Genomic DNA, 10,440 nt, shown 5'->3' on the forward strand with positions numbered 1-10,440 from the left:
ACACGCAGGATCCCAAAACCTACGACGAGGCGATATCTGATATTGATTCCGAAAATGGTTAGAAGCTATGAAGTCAGTTAGACTCCATGCATTCCAACTAAGTCTGGACCTTAGTAGATCCACCAGAAGGTATTGTACCTATTGGATGAAAATGGATCTACAAAGGAAGACAGGTTCGGATGGAGAGGTAGAGACCTATAAGGCAAAGCTTGTGGCGAAAGGATATAGTCAGCGCGAGGGCATTGACTATCAGGAGACCTTTTCACCTGTAGCCATGCTGAAATCCATCCGAACATTGCTTGCCATTGCAGCATTTCATGATTATAAAATCTAGCAGATGGATGTGAAAACAGCTTTCCTGAATGGATATCTTGATGAAGACATCTATATGGAACAGCCTTTGAGTTTCACTTCCAGTGATGGAGATCACAAGGTCTGCAAGCTGCAAAGGTCCATTTATGGACTAAAGCAAGCATCTCGGAGTTGGAACACTCGTTTCAATGATGCAATCAAAACGTTTGATTTCATCAAAAACGAAGAGGAACCGTGTGTTTACAAAAGGGTTAGTGAGAGTGCTGTTGTATTTCTCGTACTGTACGTGGACGACGTCCTCCTGATAGGGAATGATATTCCCATGCTAACCTCGGTCAAGGTCAGGTTGTCAAAAAGGTTCTCCATGAAAGACCTTGGGGAAGCATCCTATAATTTGGGAATAAAGGTCTACAGAGATAGATCTAAAAGGATGCTTGGCATATCACAGAAGATGTACATAGAGGAAGTGCTGAAAAGGTTCAGCATGAAAAACTCTAAAAGGGGTCTCTTAACCCTAAGGCATGGAATTAATCTCTCCAAGAAGATGTGACCCAACACATCTAAAGAGATTCAACGCATGAGCAAGATCCCTATGCATCAGCAATAGGGAGCCTCATGTATGCCATGCTATGTACATGACTTGATATAGTACATGCTGTGAATGTCACGAGCATATGTCAATCAGATCCAGACAAAAAGCACTGGATAGCTGTGAAGAACAGTCTTAAGTACTTGAGAAGAACCAAGGACTTATTCTTGGTCTTTGGGAGAAGATCAGAGTTGAAGGTAGAAGGATGCACACATATTGATGATAGAAAGTCTACATCAGAATATATGCAATGGTGGTTCAGTAAATTGGAAGAGTTCCAAACAACCGATCATTATAGATTCTACCTTAGAAGCTGAATATTAAGCCATCTCTAAGGGTGCAGTGGAAATCTTTTGGTTTAAAAAGTTCATTGCAGAGTTAGGTGTAATGTCATCAGATAACATAACACTCTACTGCGATAACAAAAGACACCATAGCACTAGCTAAGGAGCCAAAGGTCTCACCAGAAATCGAAGCACATAGAGCGGCAGTTTAACCTAATAAGCGACTACCTCGAAAGAAAATAAGTAGAGGATCAGAGAGTAGACTCCACAGAAAATGTGGCGGACCCATTCACTAAGCAGCTAAGTCGGCAGAAAACTAAAGCGCATCTTGAGAAGATGGGGCTTAGGTTTATGGCTGATTGGCTTTAGTGCAAGTGGGAGATTGTTAGAAGTATGCCCTAGAAGCCAATCTGGCTGACACATTATTAATTCTAGGACATAATTTGGTACTTGACTTTATTATTATTGATTAATAAATGGGCATTCTTTTCATTCATATTGTTTATGTGTCTATGAATCGTCCAAGAAATTAATAAGATGATGATGCATATTCTCAGAGTTGAGAATTTGAGCCATGTATCATTGGTGATTAATTTCTAAATGCTCCTGATCAATGGATCATCACGAGGACGGTGATCGATCTGATCAGTGCACAGATCACTTTCCTTTTGGATGGACGAGACTTGAGTCCACAGTGTAGGGACACTGAAGTGATAGTGCAGGTGCTTGTTAGAGAACAAGGGTACTGAGCGTGACCAAGACAAGAAGTCACTTGGATGTCTATCCATTCGTCAGTGACTTGCTTGATGTTGCAGTAGTATGACTAGTCCTTTGACCTGCGGTGCTTCAGCTACTCACAGTGAGGTTATTGTAGTTTGACTATACGTATACATGGTCCCTAGTCATATGGGTCCTTGTAGTGTAGATTGGCTGCAGTAAGTTCACTGTAGGAGTAGGGTATGCACTCACATGGAATCTATCGACCTTGATAGAAGAGGAGTGATCCTATGTGATTTGTTAGACTGAATTCTAAGACCTTGGCCAGGGCAGTAATATAAAGTGGAGAAAGAGTTTTCACTAACGAACTCGAGTCGAATAAATCTTGACATATGACAGACGAAGGAGTTTGACGAGTTATCCATGACCTCTGTCCTGTAGGGATCCACGATAGTAGGACTGTATCACATGATAACTATACCTAGAGGTTCATCATTCTATTCTACTAGGTAGCCACTACATGCTGCTAGGTGTCACTGGTGGATGGTGGGACTCACAGGGATTATCTCGATGATCCATAAACCCTAATGAGTAGAGTTGGAATCGTTCCAATCCATTGAAAGGAGTTTTCAATGATATTGTGATAGAGATCATAATATATCTCACTACCAGTCAGAGTAGAACCTATGGGGTCACACACACTAGAAGTATTGACCGATCCGATGGTTGAATCGTGATTAGGAATCACAAGTAATCAATTAGATTGATATTCAGTTGAAGAAGGAACAAAGAGAATTAATTAATTGGACTTAAACACAAATCCTACTTCGAGTAGGATTCCTAGAGTCCTAATTGGATTAGGACTGGGAATCCTAGTTGGAGTAGGACTGAGATTCCTACTTGAAATAGGATTCCTACAATCCTAATTAGATTAGGAGTTTTGAATTAAAATTAGATTCCTACTTGGAGTAGGATTCCTAGAGTTCTAATCGGATTAGGACTTCGGATTCAAATTAGAGTCCTAATTGGATTAGGACTAAAATTAAATAAGTCCTAATTTGATTAGGGTTTCTTAAGTCCTAATTAATTATTAATCTAATGAATCAACATGACTCTTAATTGAGTTAGGATTGAAGAGTCCAATTGAGTCATGGTTCACTCAAGTTCTAATTGGATTAGGACTAGTATAGATTGAACCCAATTGATTCATGATTTGGTTAAACCCTGATTGGATTAGGGCTAAACCACATTAGGGGCTCCCAATCCTCATTAGATGAGGATTAGGGCAACACAAGAAGGAGGGGCTCAAGCCCCTCCTCCTTTGCTTCATTGGTGCGGCAACACAAGAGGGGCCGGCGCCCCTCTTGGAAAAAAAGTCTAGGGCTCCTAACTTGTAGGAGCCCTAGATGCTTTATAAGGAGGTGAAAGGGGGCTGACGCCCTAACATATGTGATGCTCTCCTCCTTGCAGCCGTGGCCTCCCTCTCCCCTCTCCTTGATTCAGCCGCAAGCAAGAGCAAAAGAAGAAGAAGGGTGGCGGCCTCCTCCTCCTCTCTTCCTCCTTCCAATGCAGGGAGAATAAAAGAAGGCTGCAGGCTTCGTTCCGCTTCTCTTTATCCCTCCTTCTTCCTCCTCTCAAGCACAATCAAGGGTTGATTGAAAGAGAGAAAATCAGCCATCCAAAGTTGTCTCTGCAAGGGAGCTAGCACCCCGAAGAGACAAGGAAGCTTTGATCGGTTTCTGCTTCGTGTGGATACCCGTAGAGGCCGGGCACTTGAACGGCTTCAAGCGAACCTTCATCCTAAATCATGAACTTCAGTTTGCGGTGATCATCTACCCGCACAAGGTGAAGATCTGTTCTTCTAAAGATTTTAAAAGTTTTTAATCCTTATCTATCTACGAACGGTTTTTGAACAACGTTCATGCGATGAACGGTTGATCCCGCGCATGCCTCTTCCGCTGCATCTGAATCTGTTAAAATTTCAGCGGCATGATCGGGGTATTCTAATAGTAAGTTACTGACGAGTGGATAGACATCCAAGTGACTTCTTGTCTTGGTCACGCTCAGTACCCTTATTCTCTAACAAGCACCTGCACTATTACTTTAGTGTCTCCACACCGTGGACTCGAGTCTCGTTCATCCATAGGGAAAGTAAAGTGTGCACTGATCTCATTGGATCGATCACCGTCCTCGTGATAATCCATCGATCAGGAGCGTTTAGAAATTAATCACTAATGATACATGGCTCAAATTCTCAACTCTTGAGAATATGCATCATCATCTTATTAATTTCTTGGACGATTCATAGACACAATAACAATATGAATGAAAAAGATGCCTTTTATTTATTTAATAATAATAAAGTCAAGTACAAATTATGTCCTAGAATTAATAATGTGTCAGCCAAAATTGGCTTCTAGGGCATACATCTAACAATCTCCCACTTGCACTAAAGCCAATCAGTCATATATCTTAGTCCCATCTTCTCAAGGTGGGCTTCAGTCTTTCGTTGACTTAGCTGCTTAATGAACGAGTCTGCCACGTTATCTGCGGAGTCTACTCTCTGCACCTTGACATACTTCTTCTCAACATAGTCGCGTATGAGGCAGAAGCGCCGCTATATCTGCTTGGACTTCTGATGAGACCTTGGTTCCTTAGCAAGAGCTATGGCGCCATTATTATCGCAGTAGAGTGTTATGGCATCTGATGTCATCACATCCAATTCTGCAATGAATTTCTTGCACCAGAAGCCTTTCTTAGCAGCTTCAGATGCGGCGATGTATTCAGCTTCCATAGTAGAGTCAGCAATGATCGGTTGTTTAGAACTTTTCCAATTCATCGTACCACCATTGCACAAGAACACATATCCAGATGTTGACTTCCTATCATCGACATCAGTCATGAAGTCTGAATCTGTATACCCTTCTACCTTTAACTCTGATGATCCTCCAAAGACCAAGAATAAATCTTTAGTTCTTCTCAAGTACTTAAGAATATTCTTCACAGCTGTCCAGTGTTCTTCATCTGGATTCGACTGATATCTGCTTGTGACACTCACAGCAAGGGCTATATCAGGTCGTGTACATAGCATGTCATACATGAGGCTCCCTATTGCTGATGCATAGGGGATCTTGCTCATGCGTTGAATCTCTTCAGATGTGTTGGGACACATCTTCTTGAAGAGATAAATTCCATGCCTTAGGGGTAAGAGATCCCTTTTAGAGTTTTTCATGCTGAACCTTTTCAGCACTTCCTCTATGTACATCTTCTGTGATAGGCCAAGCATCCTTTTAGATCTATCTCTATAGACTTTTATTTCCAAAATATAGGATGCTTCCCCAAGGTCTTTCATGAAGAATTCTTTTGACAACCAGACCTTGACCGAGGTTAGCATGGGAATATCATTTCCTATCAAGAGGATGTCGTCCACGTACAGTACGAGAAATACGACAGCACTCCCACTAACCTTTTTGTAAACACATGGCTCCTCTTCGTTTTTGATGAAATCAAACGTTTTGATTGCGTCATTGAAACGAGTGTTCCAACTCCAAGATGCTTGCTTTAGTCCATAGATGGACCTTTGCAGCTTGCAGACCTTGTGATCTCCATCACTGAAAGTGAAACCCAAAGGCTGTTCCATATAGATATCTTCATCAAGATATCCATTCAGAAAAGCAGTTTTCACATCCATCTGCCAGATTTCATAATCATGAAATGCTGCAATGGCAAGCAATGTTCGGATGGATTTCAGCATGGCTACAGGTGAAAATGTCTCCTGATAGTCAATGCCTTCGCGTTGACTATACCCTTTCGCCACTAGCCTTGCATTATAGGTCTCTACCTTTCCATCCGAACCTATCTTCCTTTTGTAGATCCATTTGCATCCAATAGGTACAATACCTTCTGGTGGATCTACTAAGGTCCAGACTTGGTTGGAATGCATGGAGTATAACTCTGACTTCATAGCTTCCAACCATTTCTCAGAATCGATATCAAATATCGCCTCGTCGTAGGTTTTGGGATCCTGTATGTGATCCCTATCTCCCATTAGGAACATTTCCTCGGTATCCCCTTCTAGTATATCTAAGTATCTATCGGGAGGATGGGAGACCCTACTAGATCTGCGAGGTGGTTGAGGGACATCGTGTACTGGCTCTGTATGAATGGGTTCGATAGGATCCATGACTCGTTGTTTTTCAGAGACTTTCTCTTCAAGCTCAATTTTCCTCCCACTGCCTCTATCAAGGATAAACTGGTTTTCCAAGAAGATGGCGTGTCGGCTCACAAACACATTGTGATCTTCTGAGACGTAAAAATTGTATCCTAATGACTCTTTAGGATATCCTATAAAACGAGCACTTATGGTCCTAGCCTCTAGCTTGTCCGTCTGTAGTCTTTTGACGTGGGCCGGACATCCCAAAATCTTGAGATGACCAAGACTTGGTTTCTTACCGTGCCATATCTCATACGGTGTGGTAGGAACGGATTTAGAGGGAACTCTATTCAGTAGATATACTGTGGTAAGTAAGGCATCTCCCCAAAGAAACATAGTTAAATTAGTGAAGCTCATCATGGACCGGACCATATCCAATAGAGTCCGATTTCTCCTCTCTGACATCCCATTGAGTTGAGATGTCCCCGGAGGAGTCCATTGTGAGACTATGCCATTGTCCTTGAGATAGTTCCAGAATTCTCCACTAAGGTATTCTCCTCCTCGATCTGATCGAAGAGCCTTAAGAGATTTTTCAGTTTGTTTTTCTACTTCATTCTTGAACTCCTTGAACTTTTCAAAAGATTCAGACTTGTGTCTCATAAGATACACATACCCATACCGTGAATAATCATCGGTAAAGGTAATGAAGTACGAATAACGTCCTCTAGCTTGCACATCGAATGGGCCACACACATCTATGTGTATCAGGGTAAGTATTTCAGTGGTCCTCTTCCCATGTCCTACAAAGGGTAATCTAGCCATTTTTCCTTGAAGACAGGACTCGCAAACTGGATATGACTCGGAAGTCAATGAGCCGATAAGCCCATCTTTCTCCATTTTGTTCATTCTACCTTCTTAGCAGGCTTTCTTTTTCTTCCAAGTAGACTTTTTCTTGGAACCAGAAGTCAACCCAGCAGCAAAGACATTGTCCCTTGAACCTTTCAAGGCTCCCTCAGCAGTTACCAACATATTTATCAGTTCAGTCTTAGTGCATTCAATCTTATTCATGTGGTAGTTTACTATAAACTGTCCAAATGAATCAGGTAGGGATTGAAGAATCAGATCTACTTGCAATTCCTTGTGCATGTTCATACCGAGCTTCTCAAGCTCCTCTAGGTTCTGGATCATAGTCAGACCGTGATCATGGACAGACTGCCCCTCGCGCATCTTTGCCTTGAAGAGCCTCTTGGACACTTCAAAACGAGCTGTGCGACTCTACTCACCATACAACTCTTGCAGGTGTGCCAGTATGTCCCTAGCAGTCTTCATATTTTCATACCGGCATTGTAGTTCATTGGACATGGATGCCATGATATAGCACTTGACTCTGATGTCATCATCCGTTCACTTTTGATGCGTCACACGCTGATCATCAATAGGATGTGCTGGTAGTCTAGGGATATCATTTTCGAGTATGTAGCCTATTTTCTCACAGTTCAAAATAATTTTGAGGTTTCTAAGCCAGTCCTTGTAATTGGTTCCGGTCAGTCGGTTGGTCTCAAGAATACGGGTCAAAGGATTTGAAGCTGACATTATGATCTGCAGAGAGTAAAGATTCTAGTTAGACTTTTGTACTTGATCCTTAATCTGTTCTAAGGTCTTTTAGAACAAATGTACCTCCCACTATTTTTTCGAATCCCTTACACTCCCATGGTAAGAAAACGGAAATCCTACATGACTAGGGTTTCTAGTGGGTACTGCGGTCTCAACAATCTACATGGCACCTCACCTAACAGTTATTGATGATACATAGATGGATGAGTGTACAACTCTTGTACAATGCTTCTCAAGCATGTTGCAGTGCAACTTGGTCTCTAAGCCATGAAGACGTCACCTAACAGTTATTGGTCCCATTTCTTAGTTAAGTCAGACCCACCGTATAACCGTAGAAATAAAGTCTTCATTGGGTCCTCACCTAACAGTTATTGGTGCCCAACCCCACCTTTATCCTACAACATCTCATGTCTATAGAGAGGTCCATCCCCCCGATGCAACTTGCCCACTGTATCCAGCCGAGACAAATCAACATCAGAAAGACCTTAGCAGCTCTACTACAGTGGAAAACCTATTGACTTAATATTGGTTAATCAGGTCTTAGTGTTTGCAACTTGAGCTCTTCATAAGAGGTAATCGAACAATTAGCCAGGTAAGCAGGTAGGAGGCTCTCCTTACTTAGAGAGTAAGGTCCTAATTAAGTAACCACCTTTCATGCTTTCCTAGACACCAATTAGATCAATTAATCTAATATGACTTGCTCATGTTGGTTTACTCTCGACTTGATTGAGGAGGTTTTAATTTAGGCCTCAATTGGGTTTGCTACATCATATGTAAACCTATCTACCCCGCTCTCATTCACATTACATGCAAACGGCACATCACAGGCAGTTATAATCGCAGCATCAAATAAAGCTAAACTTTAAATAGGTGTTGCTGGGGGTTCAAACCGAGAACGATTGGCACAGCGGTGTGAACGGGGTTCCCTTGGAATTGCTTCGGTTGCGCTCCACCTTCCGCCGGGAAACCTGCAAGCAAGCCTCGCACCACCACCGGGGTAGTGGGGGCCCTCCGACGATCAAGTTAGGGAAGATCGAAGGAGAAGGAGAGGTAGCAGGTAAGATGATACTCTGGAAAATCTTGCTTACCCTCCCCCTTCCCCCCAGCCGCATATATACCAGGCTGGGGGGTTCTTTTGGGGATTGGTCATCGTGTGGCGCGATGGGGTTGCCACTGACATGGCCGTTACAGGGCGTCGTGGGGCAGCGCTGGGTACGGCTATGGCAGGGCGTAGTGGAGTTCCGCTTTGTATGGCTGTTACAGGGGATCGTGAAACAGCGTCGGATACGGCCGTTGCAGGGAGTAGTGGAGCAGGGGGCCGCGGCGTGCCTCAGGGGAACAGTCTATTGTTGTCAGAGATTGCCGACTCGGGGTCGGATTGCTGGATCAAGGGGCAGCCGACTCGGGGTCGGGCTGCGGAGCCGAAGATATCCGACCCGAGGTCGGATTGCTGGATCAAGGGACAGCCGACTCGGGGTCGGGCTGCGGAGCCGAAGATATCCGACCCGAGGTCGGATTGCTGGATCAAGGGGCAGCCGTAGTCTTCCCGGGCGCGCGTGCCGATCACGTGGGGCATGGTGGCTAAGTTCCCCCGTAACAGTAGCCCCCCACTTCCGAGCCTGGAACCAGGAGGGGAACGGGTGAAGGGAGTGATGCTTCGAGATTGCCGCCATCCCTCAGAAAGGCGCGCACGCTTCGAGCTCCCCGCCTTCTTTACGGCGTATGGCGGTTGTCGCTGATCTGGCGGTCTGCGGATTTCGGCGGACATCCTTCCTTAATGGCGTCGATTCGCCTTTGGGGCGCGAACGAACCTTCGGCAGCCAGGCGTCCTCTGGCGTCACCGAGGCGTCACCCGCCTTTCCGCCTATTTAGCCGGGGGCCCTCCCCCGTCCGCCTTTCTCTTCACAGGCATCCTCGAGTTTCTCCCTTGTGCTGCTGCCGTTGCCGTCGGACTGTTCGTTCGCTCCTCCTTTGGCGCTCTCGGAGCCGTTCTTCCTTCCCTTCCGGTGAGTTGCCCCACTCTGCAATTTAGGGCCCTCCGTACTTTCTCCTTTCGTATTAGTGTACCCCAGTCGTTCCGGTCCCTTCTCCCCTCTTGACCCCGTCCTGACCGTAGATTCACTGGCCGTTAGGGATGGACGAAGTAAGAGCAGACCGCATTCAGTCGGAGCTGGTCCCCGAAGACCTAGATAGGTTCGTGGCCCGGTACCACCTTCCCGAAACCTGCAACGTTACGCTCCCGGGGCCTGAGGAGAGGATGTCCCATCCTCCTCCAGGGAAGGTCGCCATCAATGAGGACATCCTTCGGGCTGGGTTCCGCCTTCCCCTCTCGGACTTAGTCGTGCAGGTGCTTCGAGGTTTAAGAGTGGCGCCGACGCAACTGGTGCCGAACTCATGGCGTACCCTGACGGCCTTCCAGGTTCTCTGCCGCATGCACGAGGTTTCCGCCACCCTGAACGTCTTTTGGGAATGCTATGGCCTGAACGGCCACCCCCGGGACAGAGGGTGGTGGTGCTTTGCGGCGCGGCGAGGGTGCGGCCTCGTCAAGGAGGCTCCTTCCTCCATTCATGGTTGGAAGGAGCGTTTCTTTTTCATCGACGTAGATCCCTCTTGGGGAATCGGGACAACCTGGGAGACGCCGATGAATTCCCCGATCGGCCTATCGAGGTTGTCGAGGGAGGAGTCCGATGGCGTCGCCGTCTTGAGGGGGTTGGTTGCCGAGGGCCGGCTCCTCCCGGTGGCTAGCCTTATTTCCGAGGATGCCTTGGTGA

This window comes from Phoenix dactylifera, unplaced genomic scaffold, assembly GCF_009389715.1.
Source record: "Phoenix dactylifera cultivar Barhee BC4 unplaced genomic scaffold, palm_55x_up_171113_PBpolish2nd_filt_p 000291F, whole genome shotgun sequence".
NCBI lineage: Eukaryota > Viridiplantae > Streptophyta > Magnoliopsida > Arecales > Arecaceae > Phoenix > Phoenix dactylifera.